Here is a 22,726-nt window from a genome sequence, read left to right as displayed (position 1 = left end):
CTGTGTGAAGGGGGGGGGGGGGGGGGCGCAGAAAGAAGCAGTTCGTTTTCAGTGCGAAGCAGGGAACAAAGTCACCCCAGGATACCAGGGACACAATGGTGGTGGTCAGGCAGCCACTGTGTAAAAAGGGCCGGAATGGCTCTGGGTCAGGCAGGTGGACATCAAAGGAAAGCAATAACAGACCCCAGGTAACACACCTCTTTTTTGTAACAATTTAAGCAGGTGGAGGTGGATCAGGGTTTAGATAGTTTGAAGGCACCACATTCCTGGCTTCAGCAAGCTTAAAACATAGCCTAGCTCAGGAAGCCATTTTGAATTCTGGCTTCTCTTGGATCATTACCACATGGCTGACCATGGGTAGAGAAAGAATAAGTGACTGTATTGTATGATTTCAAATATATGGGGAGGAAGTACAGACTTGTAGCTGGGAGTGTACTTTCTAGAAGAAGAATGGCAGGATTTAAACCCTGGAACTACCACTTACTAGCTCTCTGTCTTTGGATAAATTAACTAAACTCTTTGGGCCTCAATTTCCTCTCTTATAAAATGGTAGTAAGAATAGTACTGTCAAATGCTTCTCCTCAAAGTACTACCAAAGAGCTTGTGAACAAAGCAAAGATGAGTTTATAGCTTACTAAGGTAAGGGAGATCTCTACCTTCATAGAATGTTAACTGAATCTAATAAGGAAAGAGCAATAGCGAGGTATTTATGAGTTTGGAGCTCAATTAGGACTGGGAAAGAGATTGATAGACACAGCAAGGCAAGAATTTCTGAAGGAGCCTTTGAGAATTGATGAGACCAGTGGAATACTTTCAGGTCAATAACAAAAGTTATTTGCAACTTCATCTTTTTGGGCAAGAGTTTCTTAAAACTTTATTATTGAAAGCAGTAGAATAGTAACTGTCATGTTAATATAAAAAGTAAGCTGTGTTGATGTCCAAGCACATCTCAGAGATTTTGCAGGTTTCATTCCACACCACCACAATAAAGTGAATATTGCAATAAAGTGAGACAAATACGTGTTTTAGTTTCCCAGTGCTTAGAAAAGTTATGTTTACACTACAGTATATTAACTGTACAATAGCATTTATGTATAAAAATACTGTACATATCTTAATTAAAATACTTTATTACTAAAAAATTCTAAACATCATCTTAACTTTCAGTGAGCTGTAATCTTTTTGTTGGTGGAAGGTCTTAACTCCGTGTTGATGGCTGCTGACTGATCAGGATGGTAGTTGCTGAAGGTTGGGGTGGCTGTGGCAGTTTCTTAAGATAAGACAACGATGAAGTTTGCCACATTGATCAACTCTTCCTCTCATGAATAATCTCTCTGTAGCACATGATGCTGTTTGATAGCATTTTACCTACAGTAGAACTTCTCTCAACATTGGAGTCAATCCTCTCAAACCCTACCATTGCTTTATAAGTTTATGTAATATTCTAAATCTGTTGTCATTTCAACAATCTTCACATCATCTTCACCAGGAGTAGCTTTCATCTCAATAAACCACTGTCTTTGCTCATCCATACGAAGTAACTCCTCATCTATTCAGTTATCACGAGATTGCAGTAATTCTGTCACATCTTCAGGCTCCACTTCTCATTCTAGTTCTCTTGTTATTTCCACCACATCTGCAATAACTTCCTCCAATGAAGTCTTGAATCCCTCACAGTCATCCATGAAGGTCAGAATCAACTTCTTTTGAACTTTTGTTAATGTTGATATTTGGACCTCTTTTCATGAATCACAAATGTTCTTAATGGCATCTAGAATGGTGAAACCTTTCCAGAAGGTTTTCCGTTGACTTTGCCCAGATCCATCAGGGGAATCATTACCTGTGGCAGCTATAGCCATATGAAATGTATTTTTTAAATAATAAGACTTGAAATAATACTCAAAATGACTCCTTGATCCATGTGCTGAAGAATGGATGTTGTGTTAGCAGGCATGCAAACAATGTTAATCTCATTGTGCATCTCCATTAGAGCTCTTGGGTGCATTGTCAGTGAACAGTAATAGTTTCAAAGAAATCTCTTTTTCTGATCATTAGGTCTCAAGAGGGGGCTTAAAGTATTCATTAAGCCATGTTGGAAACAGGTGTGCTGTCATCCAGGCTTTGCTGTTCCATTAATAGATCATAAGTGGAGTAGATTTAACATAATTCTTAAAGGCCAAACTTGACAGGCCAATGAAGGCTTGTCCTTTGAAGCTTTGAAGCCAGGCATTGACTTCTCCTCTTTGGCTATCAAAGTCCTAGATGGCATATTCTTCCAATATAAGGCTGTTCATCTACATTAACAACTTGTTGTTTATTCTAGCTACCTTCATTAACTCTCTTAGCTAGATTTTTTGACTAACTAGCTGCAGCTTCTACATCAGCACTTGTGGTTTCACCTTGCACTTTATTTTACAGAGACAGTTTTCTTTCTTAAACCTCGTGAACCAACCTCTGCTAGCTTCAAACTTTTCTTCTGTGGCTTTTTGACTCTTTTAGCCTTGACAGAATTGAAGAGAGTTAGGGCCTTGCTCTGGATTAGGCTTTGATTTAAGGGAATGCTGTGGCTGTTTTGATCTTCTATCCACCTTCTCCATATTGCAATAAGGCTATTTTGCTTATCAGTTGTGTATTCACTGGAGTAGCACTTTTAATTTCCTTGAAGAACTTTTCTTCTGCATTCACATCTTGACTGGTGCAAGAGACCTAGCTTTCAGCCTATTGGCTTTCAACATGCCTTGCTCACTAAGCTTAATCATTCCTAGCTTTTGATTTAAAGTGAGGGATGTGTGACTCTTCCTCTCTCAAACACTCAGAGGCCATTGTAGGCTATTAGTCTACCTAATTTCATTGTTGTATCTCAGGGAATAAGGACATCTGAGGAGAGGGAGAGAAACTGCGGAATGGATGGTGGGTGGAACAGTCAGAATGCACCAACATTTATTGGTTAAGTTCACTATCTTATGAGGGTTTCTGGTGGCCCGAACAATTATAATAGTGACATCAGAGATCACTGATCATAGATCACCCGTAACAAATATAATAATAATGAAAAAGTTTGAAATATTGTAAAAATTACCAAAATGTGACACAGAGACACAAAGTGAGAAAATATTGTTGGAAAAATGGTGCCAGTAGACTTGCTCTACCTACGGTTGCCACAAACCTTCAACAAGTGAAAAATACAGTATCTGCAAAGCTCAAGAAAGTGAAGCTCAATAAAAGGAGGTATCCCTGTATATGGGAACTCTCTACTTGCCACTCAAATTTTCTGAAAACCTAAAACTCCAAAAAATTAAAGTCTGTTAATTAATGAGAAAAAGTAAATTGGTGGAAGAGGAGATTGCTACATGGTGGATACATTCCTGGGGGAAATGAATCATCCAACACAAATCAGGCTAAAACATGCTTTTGATTCTTCATTTACTTTGCATAAAGGGGCATTGTTTATTTTGCAAGGGAATAAGAGAACAAAATGAGAGCAATAGAATGTCTCACACCCATTGCCAAAATAAGCTTTCTCATTAGGTTAACAATCATGAACATTCAATCAATTTACTCAGAGAAGTAAATCTCAGCCTTATAGGAGAAATTCCAAATCTCCCTCAGTTTATTCCGTAAATAAAGGCTGTATCTTAGTGATTCTCATTAAAGGATTCACCACATCAATAAACATACATGAAGGTGTTTAACAAAGTGCTTTATTGTTAGTATCTCGTTGATCAGCAATCACTCGTTTAACTTCGTCAGAACACACAGTTTTTGCTCAGGCAAAGAACAAGCTTCTTAACTCCGTCTCTGTGGTGGAAGTTTGGTAATCTAGGAGAATTCAAACTTGCTCTCCACAACCAGACCCCAATCTCCTCTGGCCCTGGGGCCACTCACAGACTTCTCCCTCATGACACTCACCACCTTTTCTGCCTTGAATCGTGGATATAAACTCAGTCTATGTAAAACATGCTTTTCTTTTCTGTAACTCAGCTGACTTTCTAACCTTGAGCTTTGTTCCACAGAGCTGGTGGAAAAACAGCCTCACACCTTTCTGGGGTTCCAGGAACCTCCCAGTGCCAAGATGTTGCATGGTGGGGCTTGAGGATGGGGTGGGGCAGGGAAGGTCCTCTGGGCTTGGTCCACACAGTTACTGCCAAGACATGTTATCCCTTTTCCATATGTTCCCTACAGGTCCTCCAGCTTTCTGCTGCTTTTCTGCTGTGAATGGGATATGGGAGTCTCTGCCAGGACTGCCTGTGATCCTGCTTGCCTAGACACAGCCATTTTCTCTGGGATTTTCTTTCCTTAGTAAGTGACTGTTTTGCAAAGACAGGCACAGATCCTTTCTGCTCCTGGAATCCGTGACCTCTCATTTTTGTCCCCTTACTCCCATCTATAAACAAACCTTTCTAGTCTGGGGATGACACAGGCTCTCTTTCTTTAATCTCCCCCACAATGCCACACCCTGAGGATTTCCTAAGGGCTTAAGATTTCGGAACAAGGAGCAAAATTACTTTCAAACTGTATCTCTTTTCTTCCTTGCTACATCCGTTCCCCAAGGCAATGAGATCGGAGCCTCCTGGGATGGAAGGAAGAGAAAGGGGCCCTACAGAGGAAAAGGAAGAAATCCACATTTTCAAAATGTTATGTGGCCATATATTTTATTTGCCTTACTTCCCCTAGTATGTTTTAAGCTATCTGATAGTATGTTCTCTTGTGTCCTCCACAATACCTGTGGAGTGAGAAGGTGTGTCCTCTGACAATCTCTTACTGTTCTTCCTTAAGCCTTGGCCAGTTTTGAGGAAAGCTCTCGAGCAATCCTGTAGGGTCATGGTGGTCACATCCCTGCTGCTAAATCATAAGACTTCCCTTCTCAGTCGATGCCAACTATTACATTTTTGGTTCATGTTTGGAGATATTGGGTATATCTGAACATAGTTCATCAGAATGGATGGAATTTTAAAACTGTTTTTCATCAAGTGGAACAGTTTTGGTCCAAATCATTAAATAGGGCAGAAATAGAAATCATCATATTACTACTACTGTGCTGGTGGTGGGGGTGGAGAAGAGGCAGAAACCTTAATGCATTGAGGCTGCTACACCAAAATGCCACAGTGCTTATTCAAAATTTTCACGTCCAAAAACCCTTTAGGCTGAGGCAACAAAGTCTATCTTAAAATGTAAATGTGCTATTTGGTGATGTCTTAGATTACCTTGGTAGTTACTCAGCAGAGTGCAAACCCTGAAGGAATGAGATACAAGACAGGTAAGTTTTGATGGAAAAAAATGAAAATTGGAAAAGGAAAAGATCATAATCTCCCAAGGGAAATTAGAATTAGAAATGAAGTATAAGAGGTGTCTGTGTGGCTTAGCTGGTTAAGCATCCGACTCTTGGTTTGGCTCACGTCATGATCCTGTTATTTGTGAGATCAAGCCCCACATCGGGCTTTATGCTGATGGTGTGGAGACTGATTGGGATTCTCTCTCTCTCCTTCTTTCTCTGCCCCTCCCCCACTTGCATGCTCTTTTTCTCTCTCTCTAAAAATAAATAAAGTTAAAAAAATAAAGTATGAAAGGGCCTCAGAAACCAGTACAAAAGTTCATAATTTTGTCCAGGATACATAGGCCCTATTTCTGTGGAAATGGTATTGTATGAGCCTATCAACTTTCTTTTGTTGTGTTTTTTTTAAGTTTATTTATTTATTGAGAGAGAGAGAGAGAGAACAAGCAGGGGAGGGACAGAGAGAGGGGGACAGAGGATCTGAAGCAGGCTCTGTGCTGACAGCACAGAGACAGATGTGGGGCTTGAATCCATGAGCCACGAGATCATGACCTAAGCTGAAGTCAGATGCTCAACTGACTGAGCCACCCAGGTGCCTCATATCAACTTTCTTTTATGGGAGTTGTCCAATGAGAGCTTTTTTCATTCTCCACTCAGTTCAGTAGGGGTATCTTCCCCAGTGTTACAGCTGGCTGGGCTGGAGTCCCAGGGCCCCTGGTGGCTGGCTCACCACGGGAAGGTGCCATGCTGATGAAGAAGGGAGAATAAGCTCTTCGCTTTGGCTGTCCACTCTTCCACCAGTTCTCTCCTGCTTCCACCAGCAGGGACTGAAGGTGTTCTCTATCACCCCTTGCAGCCCTAAATCTTGTCAAGGCCATTTACCTGTTCATTCTAAACTTTTCTATTCCTCTAGCATTTTCTCTCTAAAGAGGGGCCCATACTGCCACAGTTGGATCACAACAAGATATTTTGGTAGCCAGCCTTCTGTTGTGTGCTGAAAATGGAGAACTGGGTACTTGGAATGATCACCTTCCCCTCTCCAATTCCCATTTAAGTAGCTCTGGGGTGATCCCTGATCCCAAATGAGCTGCAGAGCAGCCAAGAAGATCTTGCCGGGACGTCTCACAATGGGGTGAGCTTGTACACTTTGCACCTCTTAAAATCAAGGAAGGCAAAGACCTTATTGAAACCCTATCTGAGCTTCTGTCTGATCCTGAAGCTGAGTTCGGTTCTGAAGGTGCATGCAGACTTGGGTGGGGGTGCAATTGTACTGTATGAGGTTTGAGTACATGGCCCTTGGGAGTTCAGCTGCAATGCTGGGGCTGGATGCTGGGCAATCTACCAAGGGAGAGCAGTTTCCAGCCTTGTGTCTGCCACCTCACAGCCACTCAGTCAATGCTTACTGTGCTGAAACAAAACTGCATTTAGTCCACATTTATGGAACCAGGTTCTACCTTACCAAGCTCTTTAACATCCCCAAATAACGTTCAGGCTCTGAAAAGACAGATTAATTTTAATTGACTCAAGGTTCAAATTCCTGTCTCTCCATTTCTAATTGCTCTCCACTCTCCACCCCCCCACCCCCACCTCCACCAAGCATTAAAGAGTGCATGGTACAAAGGAGCAGAAAGTGAAAGGAAAGGCCCCTTCTTATTGCCAGACCAGACACTCATGTGCTTTTTTGGAATAAGTATTTTGCATCAGGACTGGACAACATAGCAGATTCCTTATGAGAGAAGATGAAAGGAACAACAGTTGTCAAGGACAGGAATGCCAAAGGTTTTCTCTTCTCTCCAGCCAGCAGCTCAGCTCCTCGAAGGAAAACAACCCATCTGTCTGGGATTTGTGTTAGAAGTGACCCTGCTTTGGCTTTTCCCTCAGACAGTGTAAGGCAAGTTCCTTATTATCCTTATTTAGACTCAGCTAAATCCATACACAGAACCTCTTAAGTTGCTGCTCCTGTTTTGGAACTTTCTGGGCTTTGAAGATGGTCTATGATTTATTTATTAACTACAGCATCTCAAATTCTTGGTAAAGTTTTCACTCAGTAACCCTCACAGCTCCCAATTGTTGGTGCAAATGAAATGACTTAGTTGAAATAGAAGTGAAGTATATAAACCTGTAAGAGATTCCAAATAGTTACTGTTTGACCTCACGGTATATATGTGGTAGCCCTGTTTTCTGAACCCCAAACAGGACACATTCAGACCATGAGAAAGATTTGAAATCAAGACTGCCATGGGAGCGAGTGATATGGTCACTTTATTTATTGTGTATATTATTTAGATAACTAAGTTATTTCTCTAACCTGGTCTTGTTTATGTAGATATAATTACTTGTATTCAGTAACTTCACAGTTTGAAGTAGTGAAAGCAGCTGTGAATAAGGGGAAGAAGGGAAGAGAGAAAATGGTTCAGATGTTCTGAATGAGTGTTTCAGAGATACAGGCGTAGGTGTTTACTGAACTAAAATTAGTTACATGTAGTTTATTATATCATTCTATCATGCATATCATACATTATATTAAATATATGTTATATATCTTTTTGGTTGGAAGTCCCATTAGTAAATAACACCACTTGTGTAGTGATGGCTCAGTGAATACTATTTGGCTGATCAGCTGAATTCCATTCACTTTAACTTTACAGGCAAGAGTGCTTTGCTGCTAGGTCTTTAGCTTAGTAATTTCCCTCATTTTGCCTTTGCAAAAAGTCATTGTTTGAGGTTTCTATTGCTATGTAACAAATTACCCCAAAACTCAGTGGCTTAAAATAAGTATATCATCTCAGCTTCTGGGAGTCTGGAATCGGGGTACAGCTTAGGTGGGTGATTTAGCTCCTGGTGATTTAGCTGTTGGCCAGAGACTTCCCTCAGTCCTTTGGTAGGTGGGCCTCTCCAGAGGGCAGCTCACAACATAGCAGCAGCCTCCCTCAGAGTGAGTAAGAGAGTGAGCAAAAGAGAGCAAGACAGTCATAGTCTTTTTGTAACCTAATCTTCAAAGTGACATCCCATCACTTTTGTGATAGGGTCCTGTCCACAGTCAAGGGAAGGGGTTTCCACAGCAGCATGAACATCTGGTGACAGGGATCATTGGAGCCATCTTAGATGCTGCCTAAAACAGCTAAAGAAAAAGAAGTGACCATTTTACGTGTTATCAAAATTCATGTGACCTAGATATGACACAAAATACACAAGCAATGAAAGAAAAGGTGGGTGAATTTGACTTATCAAAACTGAAGACTTTTATGCATTAAGAAAGTGAAAACACGGGGCACCTGGGTGGCTCAGTCGGTTGAGTGTCTGACTTTGGCTCAGGTCATGATCTCATGGTTTGTGGGTTAGAGCCCCGCGTTGGGCTCTGTGCTGACAGCTCAGAGCCTGAAGCCTGCTTCAGATTCTGTGTCTTTCTCTCTCTCTGCCCCTCCCCCACTCATGCTCTGTCTTTCTCTCTCAAAGATAAATAAACATTTTTAAAAAAATTTTTTTAAATAAAGTGAAAAGACAACTCACAGAATGGGAGAAAAAAATTACAAACCATATAAATGATAGGGTGTAGAATCCAGAATATGTAGAGTTCTTACAACTCAACAATAGAAAGACAAATAACCTCATATAAAAATATGCAAAGGATTTAAATAGTCATTTCTTTTTTTAAATAGACATTTGTAAAGAAGGTGTACACCTGGCCAATAAGTCCATGAAAAGGTGCTTGACAGCATTAATCATTAGGAAAACGCAAATCAAAACCGCAATGAATACCACTCCATTCATATTATATTTACAAAAAATGGAAAATAGCAAGTTTTGTCAAGGCTCTGGAAAAATTGGAATCCTTATACACTGCTAGTGTAAAATGGTGTAGCCACTGCGGTGGTTCCTCAAAAAAGTTAAATATAGAACTACCACATGGCACAGCAAAGCTATTCCTGGGTATATACCCAAGAAAAATGAAGCTATACACTTACAAAAATACTTGTATGTGAATGTCCATAGCCATATTATTCATAATAGCCAAAAAGTAGAAGTAATGCAACTGTCCCTCACCTGATGCATGCAAAAACAAAATGTATTTTGCCCGTACAATGGAAAATTATTCAGCCATAAAAAGGAGGGAAGTCCCAGTATGTGCTACAACATGAACTTTGAAAACATTATGATGAGTGAAAAAAGTCTAACAAAAAAGCTACATATTATATGATTCCATTTAGATGAAACATCTAGTATAGGTAAATCCATAAAAACAGAAAATAGATTCATATTTTCCAGGAGAAACACTGAAGGAAGGGGGAATAGGCACTGAATAGATACTGAGGCTCTTTTTGAGGTGATGGGAATGTTCTGAAATTATATAGTGGTGCTGGTTGCTCAACTCTTTATATACGAAGATCCACTGAATTGTATGCCTTTAAGTGGTGAATTTTATAGGTAAATTATATCTCATTGGTTTGTATATGTCTATATATCATTGGTTTTCAACTTCGGCAGCATATTAAAGCCAGGTGGGAGATTTGAAACATCCAGATGCTCAGGTCACACCCCAGAATCTCTGGGGTAGGATCCAGGCCTCGGAGCTTTTCAAAAATCCACACATAATTCCAGTGTGCAGCCAGGGTGGAGAACCAGCAGCCTAGAGGATCATGACTCCTTACCAAGTTGCCTTCACTCAAAAAGTGACCGTTTGCCCTCTCTATCTTCCTTCCAGTAACGGGAATCGGCAAAGAAAGCTGCCTGCCCTCAAGGACAGGTCTTCTTCCAAATCAAGATGGTTCCTTAATCTCTCCTCTAATTCACTGCTATTTTCCTTTCTGTGGGTGACTCGGAATGTTCAGTACTTTAAAGAGGGCATACTTTAGGCTTAACATATTTTTTTCTCTCTGGGTTAGGTTACTGTGATTCAACTGTGGGCAGAGAATCATTTTTCCACTTTGGAACAAAAGTTGGATTCTGTCCAAATGGGTTGGCACTTTTGCCCTGAAAAACCTGGATTTTATAGTTTGTGAAGTTCTGAGCAAAAAATTCAGGTGCAAGGAGCTAGAAATGTGAGGCCTTTTACACTGGGCCTATGCTCTATTTTTTGTGTTTATTCTCTGACTGTAACACTCAGGTTTATTTAACCGGCTTTAATCTTGGCCTTCCGGAGTCCCAGCCTTTGGTATTATAAATCCTCCACTGCTAGTGGATCACCAAGTTCCTCTGGCACCACAATCACTCTGTTTGGCAAACCTATCTGGGCTTGTGTCCCAAATCACAGTGGTCCTGATTAAATTCACCAACCAAAGCATTAGTATTTTTTTTTCATTCACCCCCAAAAGCTATAGGCAATTTGTGAAAAAGATACAAATTGGTGAAGAAATAAAAATTAGAAGATTTAAAAGAACTATTGAAAAAAAATATCAGCAACAGCTACTTTAGGCTATAAAGGCCAAGTCTGTGCTGTTCTAGCTGGTAACCTACTCTTGGTGGGGGGTGGGGGGGTGGGTGATGCCAGTAAACACACAGGACCATCAGCCTTGGCACCATTCACGACAATAGCAATGACAGGCAACTCTAGAAAGGAGACTAAGCAGGGACTGACTACTTCAGGAAGCTTCCAGTAAGTAAGAACACAAAAAATTGCAGAGGCCTGTGGAGTGCAGGAAGGGTAGACAAGAATGGGTAGGGAAGTGGAAAGTGCAGATGTGTGGATCTGCTCCTTGAGAGCCATGGAAACCATCTATCTTTCTGGAATTAAATAAAGTAGAATGCACAAGTCTTAAAAAAAATAGCTGAGTGATTTACATATATAAAAATCTGTGAAACCACGGGCAAAATCAATATTTAGAAAGTTTCCCTCTTCCCGGAGAAATTCTCTCATAACTCTTCCAGTCAATAGCCCCCTCCCCTCACTCAGAAGTAGCCCTGTTCTTATTTATATTACTGTAGATTAGTTTTGTCTGTTCTTGAACTTTATACGAAAGGGATTATACAGCATTTATTGGTTTGTGTATGGCTTCTTTTGCATAGTGTAATGTTTTGGGGAGCTATGTGTATTGTTATATGTATCTGTAGTTTGTCCTTATGATATTGCTGTGTAGTAGTTCATGATATAAATATGCCATAATGTTTATCCATTGTCCTGTTAATGGACATTTGAGTTGTTTTAGTTTGGGGGCTATTATATATAAAGCTGCTACAAACATTGGTATACATGCCTTTTTGTGGACAAAACATTCCCTTTTCTTGGGATGTGTCTAGGAGTAGAATTGCTGGGAGATAGGTCACTTATATGTTTAACTTTAGCAGACACTGCCAGATGGTTTTTCTGAAGTGGTTGTATCATTTTTCACTCCTACCAACAGTGAGAATTCCAGTGGTCATTTTTGAGATGAAAAAGCAGTCAGCAACTACCTAACCTGAGCCAAACTCTTTGCGGCATGAAATTTGTGAAGATCTGTAAGATAGGGGACCAGCAATGCTTTGCAGCTGAGGGATGAAAGAAAACGAATAAAAACAGAGGCCAGAGAGGGTGCCTGTAACTGTCCCACCCCAACCACCGCCAGCAGGAAGGAAATCCAGTAGCTGGTTTTGGGTCTTTTCCTAGCATGGACATTAGCTAGTTAAAGGGATTTGATGGAATGGGAGATGCTAATTTTTTTTTTCCAATTAACTTAGTGAAAAACAATAATACAAGAAAGAAAAAGCAGGTTAGGTAGCAATGTTTCTCCTGCTTCTCTGAGCAGGAGAGCTGGTTTAAAAATACAGAATTTACACTTTTATTTTTTATTTATTTATTTTTTTTCAGAATTTACACTTTTAAAGAGATACTCTAGTTGATATCATTGGTATTTCAAAAGCCACTAAGAAATACTGTTTAGAGGTTCAGCAATGCCAGCACATATGTGTGCCTGGAATAACAGCAAGAATATTCCCTTCTCACTTGACTTTACATTAGGTCACCTTGTCGACACTGTCCGTTTGATCTTTAAATGTTTTGAGTGTCCTTTTCAACACATAAGGGGTACCTGGGTAGCTCAGTCAGTTAAGGTCATGCATCTGACTCTTCATTTCTGCTCAGGTCATGATCCCTGAGTCATGGGATGGAGCCCAAGTTGGGCTCTATGCTGAGCATGGAGCCTGCTTAAGAGTCTCACTCTTTTCCTCTGCCTCTCCCCTGCTCACACTCTTTAAATACATACATACATACATACATACATACATACATACATAAATTTTTTAAAAATTGAGGAAAAGCTTCCACCATTCACTTTATCCCAGGGTCGGGATAGGGGGTGTCTTCTTCCCAGTAATGCAGTTTCAAAAGTTGACAGGCAGCTTTTTCTCTCCCTCTGTTGCTGCCAAGGAGGACGATCACCTCAGGTAACTCCATCCCCTTTTAAAGAGATTTACCATTAAATTTCAATGTTGAGCTAGGAGGAGATACAAAAAATTACCAAGATAACATTACAAAGTTAAAGCAATTTTGGCACATAGTGGCCCCTTGATAACAAGTCAAAAGAATTAGATTAATTTCATTTAAAAATGTACTGAGTGCCAATTACATGACAGACGCTATTCTAGGCCAAGGAATACCCATATAAGATGCGTACAAAGTCCATGCAAAAAGTAGGAGACAAACACCCCTCTACCCCAGCTAGCTGAAACCTGCACAAAGCTATCTTCCTCTTCCCACCTCACGTTGACCTTCTGCCCCCAAGGCCCCTGGAGGCCCTTCTCCAGCCCTCTTCAGCCGCCTGACTTGCTGCCACTAACTCCTCCCTGTGGATCACAGCCCACTTCATCCTACCTCTTTCCCCTCATCTCTCCCCATCCCCCTCCGCTTCATCCCACCTCTTGAGCCAAACAAAAAAATCAAGATGGCAAAGGCTTCTATTTTCAAGAAGCTTTCATTCTAATGAGGAATTGTATTAGTCGGGGGTGGGGGGTAAGTGCTGTAACAAAAGCACACACACACTCATGAGCACCTAATTCTTAGTGGCTTTAGCACAGTAATAAACCATACTCTTCAGCATTTCATCTCAGTCTGATTCAGGTTGGAAAGAGGACAGGTATTCCACTCCAGGTAGCTATTCCTTGTCCCACATTCCTCTGTGCCCACAGAGCCCTCTCCATTTTGCCAGCAGGTGGGAAGGAAAGAACTAGGAGATCAGATGGCTAATTTTTATGGCCAAGCCTGCAAGTGGCTCACACCACATTACCCACATTGCCTGCACCAGACTGAGTCAGTGACCACACCCAACTGCAAAGGAGGTTGGGAAATGTAGCTGGGTGCAAAAGAAAGGAAACAGAGTTTGGTGTACCCATCATAGCTGCTACTGCAGGGGTGAAAAATAAACAGGAAGTATAATCGGTGTGGTAAGTGCTGTATTATGAGGAGGTAAGCAGTACTTGATAATACACAGGAAGTACACCTAACCTAGCCTGGGTTTGGGTGGGCCAAGAGAGAATATGCTGAAGGAATTGAGGCCTAAGGTGGGGCAAAAAATAGAAAATCAATTTCCCTTTAGAATATGGTAACTTTTCTGCTAATGAGGTACCTCCTTGCATGAATGATTTGTTTAAATCCAAAAACAGTTGTTTTTTTACAAAGTAACCATTAGAAAATAATAAGCCCTTTCCTGGGTTGCTCTTATTCTCTGCTTTAAGAAGAAATGGCCCAATGTGGCATTTGCTATTGGCTTACTGCCCAAGAGTCATTCGTTCCCTCTTCCTTGATAAGAAAATGACACTTTCCTTGAGCCATCAAGTGACAATGTATGCTGCAAAAATGGATTCCAGGAGATGGACTGTAATTAGTCTAAGGCAACCATGGTAATCCAGTTCACCTTTCATTCATTCAACAAATATTTAATAAGCTCCTGCTATGTGTCATTCTGTTCTAAGTGCTGTTTTCACCAATTATAGGCATGGGGTTCATGGAGCATGTGGCCCAATTCTAGATAATGAGGGGAAAGGGGGCTTCTGGGAAAAGGCTTTCCTCTCTGATAAAGTAAAATGAGAGTTGTCTAAGGAGAAAACCAGGGCTTTTCCTTCTTGCGTTTGGATGATATTATGTGGGACGTGATGCCTGGAACAAGATCAGTGTCTTGGGACCATGAGGTGATGGAGAAAAGATCCAAGAGAGGATAACCTAGAGCTCTAGCCTACTTCAGCTATTGAATTAAGCAAACTGGAATCACCTGCCTTTTTAATACGAGACAATAGAAAGCCTGATAAACCACTTTCAACTGGATATTCAGTCACCTATAGCCAGAAGCATTTAAACAAATACACATGATTTTGTTGGCATTGTTTTGGATTAGAATAGGAAAATGTTTTTTTAAGTTTATTTATTTATTTTTAGAGAGAGAGAGAACATGTGCACATGCAAATGGGGGAGGGGCAGAGAGAGAGGGGGAAAGAGAATCCCAAGTAGGCTCCTTGCTGTCAGCACAGAGCCCAACATGGGGCTCCATCCCATGAACTGTGAGATCATGACTTGAGCTGAAATCAAGAAGAGTTGGTCGCTTAACCGACTGAGCCACCCAGGCGCCCCGGAAAATATTTAATGAATGGATGAAGAATCTGATATTTTTCATTTTCTTCTCAACTGTGTTGTTCAATCATAGAGGAGTTTCTATCCCAGATCTCTTTCTGAATAAAAACCATCTTCCATAATCTTATTGGCTCCTCCTTTGGCCACTGCAGATGCCCCATTGGAAGTAGATGTGTTTGAAAGCAAAGCCACTTTTTCTTCTAGGTCCCCTACCTTTGTGTCCTTGAGATGGGGCACATGAGAGGATTTTTTTGGGGGGAGGGGTTGGTTTTTTAATTTGGAAGAGGAAGCTCCTTATTTGCTGATGATGAAATTGATAGGCAGATTTCTTCCTTCCTTCTTCTCTTCCTCTTTGTGCCTTTCCTTTCTCTCTCTCTCCCCCTAACTTCCTTCCTTCCTTCCTTCCTTCCTTCCTTCCTTCCTTCCTTCCTTCCTTCCTTCCTTTTCTTCCTTCCTTCCTTTTTCCCCTCCCTCTTTCTCTTCCTCTCTCCCTCCCTCCCTCCCTTTCTCTCTCTCTCTCTCTCTCTCTCTCTCTCTCTTTCTCTCTTTATTTTCTTCTCTCACCATGGAATAAGTTGGGCTGCAAGCAGTGTTCTTTGTGGCCTGTGGGATTTTGGAGGCTCCCTGGATCTTGTTGAAACAGAAACCTGGCAAATTCCATGTTCTAATTCAGAGCTTCCTGGCTGAACTCAATGGAACTCCAGCTAAGGAATTAAGTTGGTAAGTCAGTGATATTTGAAATGAATAATGGAGATATTTGGGGATAAGCTTTAATTTTAGAATAAGTATGTCACATAGCTTTTTGCTAGAATGATTTGGGATAGTCACAAATATTTAAGATGCCACTTGGCTTTCACTATGTTGATGATGTCAATAAAGGGGCTATCTTTCCCATGCACTGTAAGATTTGGGTGCTAATGCCTGTTTGCTTTGACTATTATGTCATTGATCCAAAAGATAATCATCCTTTTGAGACTTTCATGTCTGTCCATTTCTTCTGTCATTGGCTGTTTTGACTAATAGCTATAATTTGAGGGAAAAGTGTATTGTATTGGTTGGGGGTACTGGCAGGAAAAAGATGGCAGAAGTTATTGCAGATGATTAATGAAAGGGTTCTACAAAGATGTGAGAGTATCAAGAGAAACCAACAAGGGGCAGTGAAACATTAAGGCTAATAACACTATTTCTAGGCTGAGAATGGGTCAAAGGGAGAGAGACATTATTGGAAACTGGAGAGATTGATAGCTTTGAAGAGAGCCTCCTGCCAGCAGCTGTGGCCTTTGCTAGAAGAACATAGTCACTGTCAAACTGTGACTCTGGATATATAGGGAAAAAATACCCTGACATTACTCTACTCTTATACTCTGATCTTCCTACTAGTGACTATCATTGACTAAACTCAACCAATAGTCAGAGGGAAAGGAGCTTGGCTGAGACAGTCGGTGAATGTCACCCTCCTTGGCCACAGAATAAGGTAGAAAAGGATGGACAGTAGATCTGGAAGAGCAAATAGGGCTACCCATTTGTGTGCCTTCATTTTCCTTGTCAATAACTTTAGAACCAGTTAATATGTAGGCAGGTCCTAGATCCATTCTTTAATAGCTATATGCTTTTATGTTTAGGATATTGCCTAGGCTCTGCAATAAGAGATCCCCAAACACTGCAACTTAACCAAACAAATGTTTATTTCTCTATTAGGCTCCTTCCTGGATAGGAGTCCAGGGCTGATGTGATTGATGGTGTTGAGGGCTTTGGTAGATATTAGTTCTGTTGAAAAAATATTCCCAGCTTCCTTTCTCTGGAAATAAGGGAGGATTGTACTTCTCTGCCCCCTTGGGGTTAGATGGTGTCATGCAACTTGCTTTGGTCAGTGAAATGTAAGTGTGGGATGTGCCAGAATCATTTACTTGCCCATGTTTTTCCTGTCACTGAAATTTGCATGGAAGCATTATTAATATGAAGGACAGCCATCCTGAAAAACTTCTCAGAGCTGTAGCATATTTGTGGGAGTGAGAAATAAAACACTGCTTTTAAGCCACTGAGATTGGAGGTTGGTTGTTAATGCAGCTGTACCAGGTATTTTTGAATAATATGGAGACTCAGGCTCCTTTTGTTTTGTTGCCTTCCAAACTCTAAGGTGCTGCTGCCACCTACACAATCTGAGACAGCTCATTACCATAGTGACATTCTAGTTCAGGGAAGTGGGAAGAGAACAAGAGGGCACACATATTATTTTTAGAGGCATTAACCAGAAATAGCACACATCACTTCCTTTGGCAACCTAGTGCTTTAGTTATCTGTTGCTGCAAAACCAATGATCCAAAATATTAGCATATTAGAACAACAAATAGTTTTCAGGGGCAGCTTAGCTGGGTGGTTATATTTTAAGGGCTGCTGTTGTCTGAAGGCTCGAAAGGGGCTGGTGGATGCACTTCCAAGCTCACTCACATAGTTGTTGGCAGACCTCTGTCCTCACTTGCTGTTGTCAGGAGGCCTTAATTGCTTGCCATATAGGCCTCTCCACAGGGCTGCTCCACATGGCAGCTGGCTTCCCCCAGAGCAAATAATCCCAAAGACAGACAGAGACAGAGAGAAGCTGCAGTGTCTTTTAAACTAATCTCGGAAGTGACACATCATCACACAGACCAACACTGGTACAATGTGGGAAGGGACTATGCAAAGGAGTGAATACCAGGAGGCAGAAATTGTTAGAGGCATCTTGGAGGATGGCTAAAAAAACCTAACAGTAAGAGAGGTGAGAAAAGTTCATCTATAGCTGGGCGGCCATCTCCTCAGATGAAACTGGAAGGGGAGAAGGGCAAAGGGGACACACAGAATTCTCCACACTCTCTTCTAGCCACACAAGTATACATGTGCACTTGCCTTCTCATACATGAATATACAGTCTGTATCCTAAAAAGATTCTAGGCTTCTGGATTATAGTTCCTATGCTCCAGAGGATTCTTATCCTTAGGGTCACTAGCCCCAGAAATTTGCCTTCTTCACTCCCAGACAAGGCCAAATTCCCATGTAAAAAGCTTTTTAAGAAACAAGTGGGGAGAGGGAGCTTCCATCTGGAAGAAAGAATAAGAAAATCCTTCTGCATTGCTAATCTGGAACTCTAAGAATGAGTCATATGAACTATGAGTCATTTTGCCATTATATGTAAGTAGTTGGAGGAGTTACATAAATTGAGATTCAAATCTAATGTTTCTTATGTTTTTCCAAGTTTAGGTGGTAAACTCATAAAAAGACACAGTGAAATTAAAAAATTTTTTTTTAACATTTGTATATTGTTCAGAGACAGAGACAGAGAATGAGCAAGAGACGGGCAGAGAGTGAGGGAGACACAGAATCTGAAGCAGGCTGCTCCAGGCTCTGAGCTGTCACCACAGAGCCTGGCACGGGGCTCAAACCCATGAACTGCGAGATTATGACCTAAGCCCTGAGCCAAAGTCAGATGCTCAACCGACTGAGCCACCCAGGTACCCTGCTACACTGAAATCTTTTAAAAAATTTTTTTTAGTTTATTTATTTATTTTGAGAGAGAGTGGGGGACAGAGAGAGGGAGAGAGAGAGAATCCCATGCAGGCAGGCTCTGTGCTGTCAGCACAGAGCCCGACATGGGGCTTAAACCCACAAACTGTGAGACCATGACCTGAGCTGAAATCAAGAGTTGGATGCTTAACCAACTAAGCCACCCAGGTGCCCCACACTGAAAATTATATTCATAGGAGCACATCCCCAGTGTGGCAGCACTTAAATATCTGTAAGCATACAAATGATAGTGAAGGAGAAGGGAGAAGGTCTCTAGAAACCAATACTTCTTCATGCCTATAATTGTTTATGAAGAGCACAACAACATAGCACCAGGCTTCATAAAACCCCAAATCTTATTCTGCTGCCTTGCCAACATAAGCAGTGGCTGATGTCCCAGATCCTTGCCTGACTTATGTCCACTTCACTACCTCTCAGTACTTCCATCATGGGAAAAGAATGTGAAGTTTCAAATTATTTTTCTTATTGCCATTGTTATGACTAGCTACTTTGGCATTGAATTTGGACAGGGACACATTTGGAACAGTTGGTATCAGGTTTTAAAATGACTGTTTAGTGGACAGTGGAATATGTGGAGCAAAATTTCTATGTGGAGATGGCAAGGGTTAAGAGAGAGTAGCAAATTGTCCCCACGAAGGTGACAAACTCCTATCTAATATACATTTGCACTTAGTTCAAAAAGGTATGTTCTGATGTCCATAAATTATCTACTTGTCATGTTGTCCTTTAATGTGCAAAACTATTTTTTTTCTCAAGTCCCCATCAATTGAGAAAAATCTGGTACTCTGCCCAATTATTTTCAAGGTTTATTGGCCTATATATCCCTGGTTAGTTTTTTACTTTGATTTCCTGTTTCTCCTGGACTCTTGATTATTCTAGTAGCTGATATTCCTTCTCCTATACACTCCTCTCTCCCTTTCTTCACTCTGGCATTAGTCAGGATTCTTTTTGCTGCAAATGACAGATATACTGCAAGAAGAGAATTCGCTAGTTCACAGAGCCAGGAAGGCTGGGTAGCCCTGGGGAAGAGTGGGAAACCAGGGCCTCAGGACCTGATCTCCCTCTTTTCTTCTCTTTGAAACTCCCATCTCTGCCTGGTTTCATTCTCTTCCACTACAGAGTGCCCTTCTCATATGGTTGGGTAGATGACTGCTTGCAACCCTAGGCCTCTATCCTCATAACTCTCCATGCAAGAGCATAATAGAGAACTACCTCTCCAGATCCAATTGGGAAAACTCTGGTGAAGGACTTTGGCCCACATGAGGTCAAGAGCCCATACCTTGTTTGGGTCCCGGTGTGCACCGGGATATGGCATTGTGATTGGCCAACCTGGGTCACATATCTGATTCTGAGTAGAGTGGGGATTCTGTGGTGCTGTGAGTAACTGGTCTACCAGGACCATATGAAGTAGGAGGAGTTCCCCAAATGTAAAGGGGTTCAAGAAGAAGAGAGCAGATAGAAGCAAATGTTTCTTCAGTCCACTGTGTGCCAAAAACACAGCTCAAGCAGCTCCTTCCTCATCCCCTAAAGGATCACCATTGCAAGGTCGTTTGTGTAATGGAGCTTTCTTGAAGGTTGATGATTTAATCAATCGTGCCTACATAGTGAAGCCTCCATAAAATCCCAAAAGTACAGGATTCACAGAGCTTCAGGATTGGTGACCACGTGGAGGTGCTGGGAAGTATAGTGTGCCCAGAATGGTCATGGAAGCTCAGCATCCCTACCATCTATATCCTCCATATGGCTGTTCCTGAGATATATTCTTTACAACAGACTGGACATCTAGTGAGTAAACTGTTTTCCTGAGTTCTGTGTACTATTCTAGGAAATTAATCACATCCAAGGAGGTGACCCTGGGAACTTCTGATATAAAACATCAAAAACTTGGGGCGCTGAGGTGGCTCAGTCAGTTAACAGACAACTCTTGGTTTCGGCTCAGGTCATGATCTCATGGTTTGTGAGTCTGAACCCCATGTCAGGCTCTGTGCTGTGAGTGAGGAGCCAGCTTGGGATTCTCTCCATCTCTGTCTGTCCGTCTGTCTGTCTCTCTGCCCCTCCCCTACTGGTGCTCTTTTTCTCTCTCTCTCTCAAAACAAACAAACAATTTTTAAAAAACCACGTTAAAAACATGTCTCCCCTCAATATACCATAATATTGAAGTTAATAAGAGGTTACCTCTGGGTAGAGAAATCATGGGTAAATTTTATGGATATTGTTGGTTTTATTATATGTTTCTGTTTTTTACTTATCTCTACTTCCACAATTAACAAATAAAATTGGTTCAAGGCAAACAAGGAAAAACAGAGCCTGCTGCCCCTGTGCTCTTTACCAAGAAACGCAAAACTCTTCCCACAAGCTTCCCACCTTCCCAACCCCACCCAAATCTTCATCCTAAGCCTCACTGGCCAGAGGGTATCACATGACCACCACAGCTCCAAGTGAGGTTAGAAAAATGAGTATCTCAATTTTCCAGCCTCTACAGCCTTGCCAGAGAAAGGTGGCAAAAGAGAAAGGTGTTTGGAGTATTACTGGTCTAAACAGCCGACACTATATGCAATAGCAGAACTGGGACACCAGGTGAAGAAAGAGGGGTTGTGCAGTTTTTCTCAGTCTGGGGTGGGTGTTATCACTTTGGTGTGTGGCCCTGGGTGTCCCCATACAGGGGACACATACAGGTCTGGGTTCTCATACAGGTCTGGGTTCTCATTAAGACTTCTCTCAGGCATCAAAATGATCCTTGCTCCATTCTTGTTAGCACTTTATAGCAATAGTAATTATTATTACTATTTACAAAATGCTTTTTTTGAAGCAGAGTATTTCCATCCTTGTATTACAGTTGAAAGAGTAAACTCAGGAAGGTTAGTATTATTAACAAATCTGTATTTAAAAGGGCACTGACTTTCCCTGTCACTGCTGAGCCTCCAAAGCAGAGGCTCTAGTACTTTTAAGATTCACCTCTACCTCTTCCCCACCACCAGGGGCAAGGAAGGCATTGCAGCTGGTGGTATAATAGAGGTTGATACTGCTTTACCAGAAATGGTGAAGACTGGCCTCATCTATGATGGCCTAGCACAGGGAATTCCCAAGCTGCCAAAGCCTTAGACAAGCACCAAGCCCATCTTGTGTGCTTACATCCGACTGTGATGAGCCAATGTATGTCAAGTTGGTGGAGGCCCTTTGTGCTGAACACCAAATCCACCTAATTAAGGTTGATGACAACACAAAACTAAGGGAATGGGTAAGGCTCTGTAAAACTGTTGGAGAGGGAAAACCAGAAAACGGTTGGTTGCAGTTGTGTGGTAGCTCAGGACTACGGCAAAGACTCTCAAGCCAAGGATACCATTAAGGAGTACTTCAAATGCAAGAAATGAGTAAATAAAAAACTTGGCACTTGTTTAAACAAACTAGTTAATTAGTTAAAAGGACACAGAATTTCATTTTCTCCCAGCATGTGCCATTCAAGGACTCTTGACTCTTGGGCCTGGTGAACACAGGAAGTGATCCTTCTGTCACAAATGGTGCTTCTTGGTGCCAAGGTATACTCTCTGCTCAACTGGTTAACACCTCTTGTCTTGGGTGCATTGTTCTTGAATCATGTCTCTGGTGTGCTAGAAAGACTTCTGACGTGGGTCTTAGACATGGTTTAGTGTCTCTTTCGGGACCTGACATGGGTAAATCACTATGCTCTGCATCTGCTTTGCCCAGAGTCATTTTTTTCTTCTCTGTTAGCCACTGTCTGTGAAAGTAAAGAAAGTTCTCTCTATGCAGGTATTTATTATGTGCACACATTCTTGCCTCATCTCCACCTTCTCCTTTTATTCTTTCCAGAAAGTGATGTCAGCATCCAGCCCTGGTGCTGAGAGATGCTGAGAGCACCACTAATTAGGTTGCAGGGGAGCATGCCAGATGAGGCTATTCTTTCAGACCCTGGGTTGCTGTGTGTTGTTTACAGAAGAAATGTCTTAAGGTAAAGGGAGAGGAAGCTTGCCAAGGACGGTTAAGGGATCTTATAAACATTTGTATATTGAATGACTGTTAGTGTTTCTTATTCTGGGCTCTTTATTTTAAAGATCGAAAAAAATTGTGCCTGCATTGTGGGTAAGAGTTCAGAAGTGTAGACTACTGTCACTCCAGGTTGGGTTGGCCGACCCTGCTAGTGGTCTTTCCAATATCTACCCTCTCCTTCTTTCTAACCAACAGAACCCTGTTTTGTTCAAGGCAGCAATATGCCCAGTTAAAAATGTTCACTTTCCTAGCCTCCCTTGCAGTTAGGCATGGCCATGTGACTCAATTCTGGCCAATGAGATGTAGGTGAAAGTTGCTAAGTGGGGGCCTCCAAGAAACCTTTTGTAAAGGGCAGAGAC

General features: G+C 41.5%; 1 pseudogene; it reads left to right on the top strand.

Annotated features, from left to right (window-relative positions):
* The first annotated feature begins 12,557 nt into the window (after nucleotides 1-12,557).
* On the top strand, nucleotides 12,558-22,450 carry LOC131508079 (small ribosomal subunit protein eS12-like; annotated as a pseudogene).
* Nucleotides 22,451-22,726: the final 276 nt, after the last annotated feature.

The sequence above is a fragment of the Neofelis nebulosa genome, chromosome 3 (genome assembly GCF_028018385.1).
Source record: "Neofelis nebulosa isolate mNeoNeb1 chromosome 3, mNeoNeb1.pri, whole genome shotgun sequence".
Lineage (NCBI taxonomy): Eukaryota > Metazoa > Chordata > Mammalia > Carnivora > Felidae > Neofelis > Neofelis nebulosa.
Note: the sequence above shows the minus strand (reverse complement) of the source record. Positions and strands in the feature narration are given on the sequence as shown.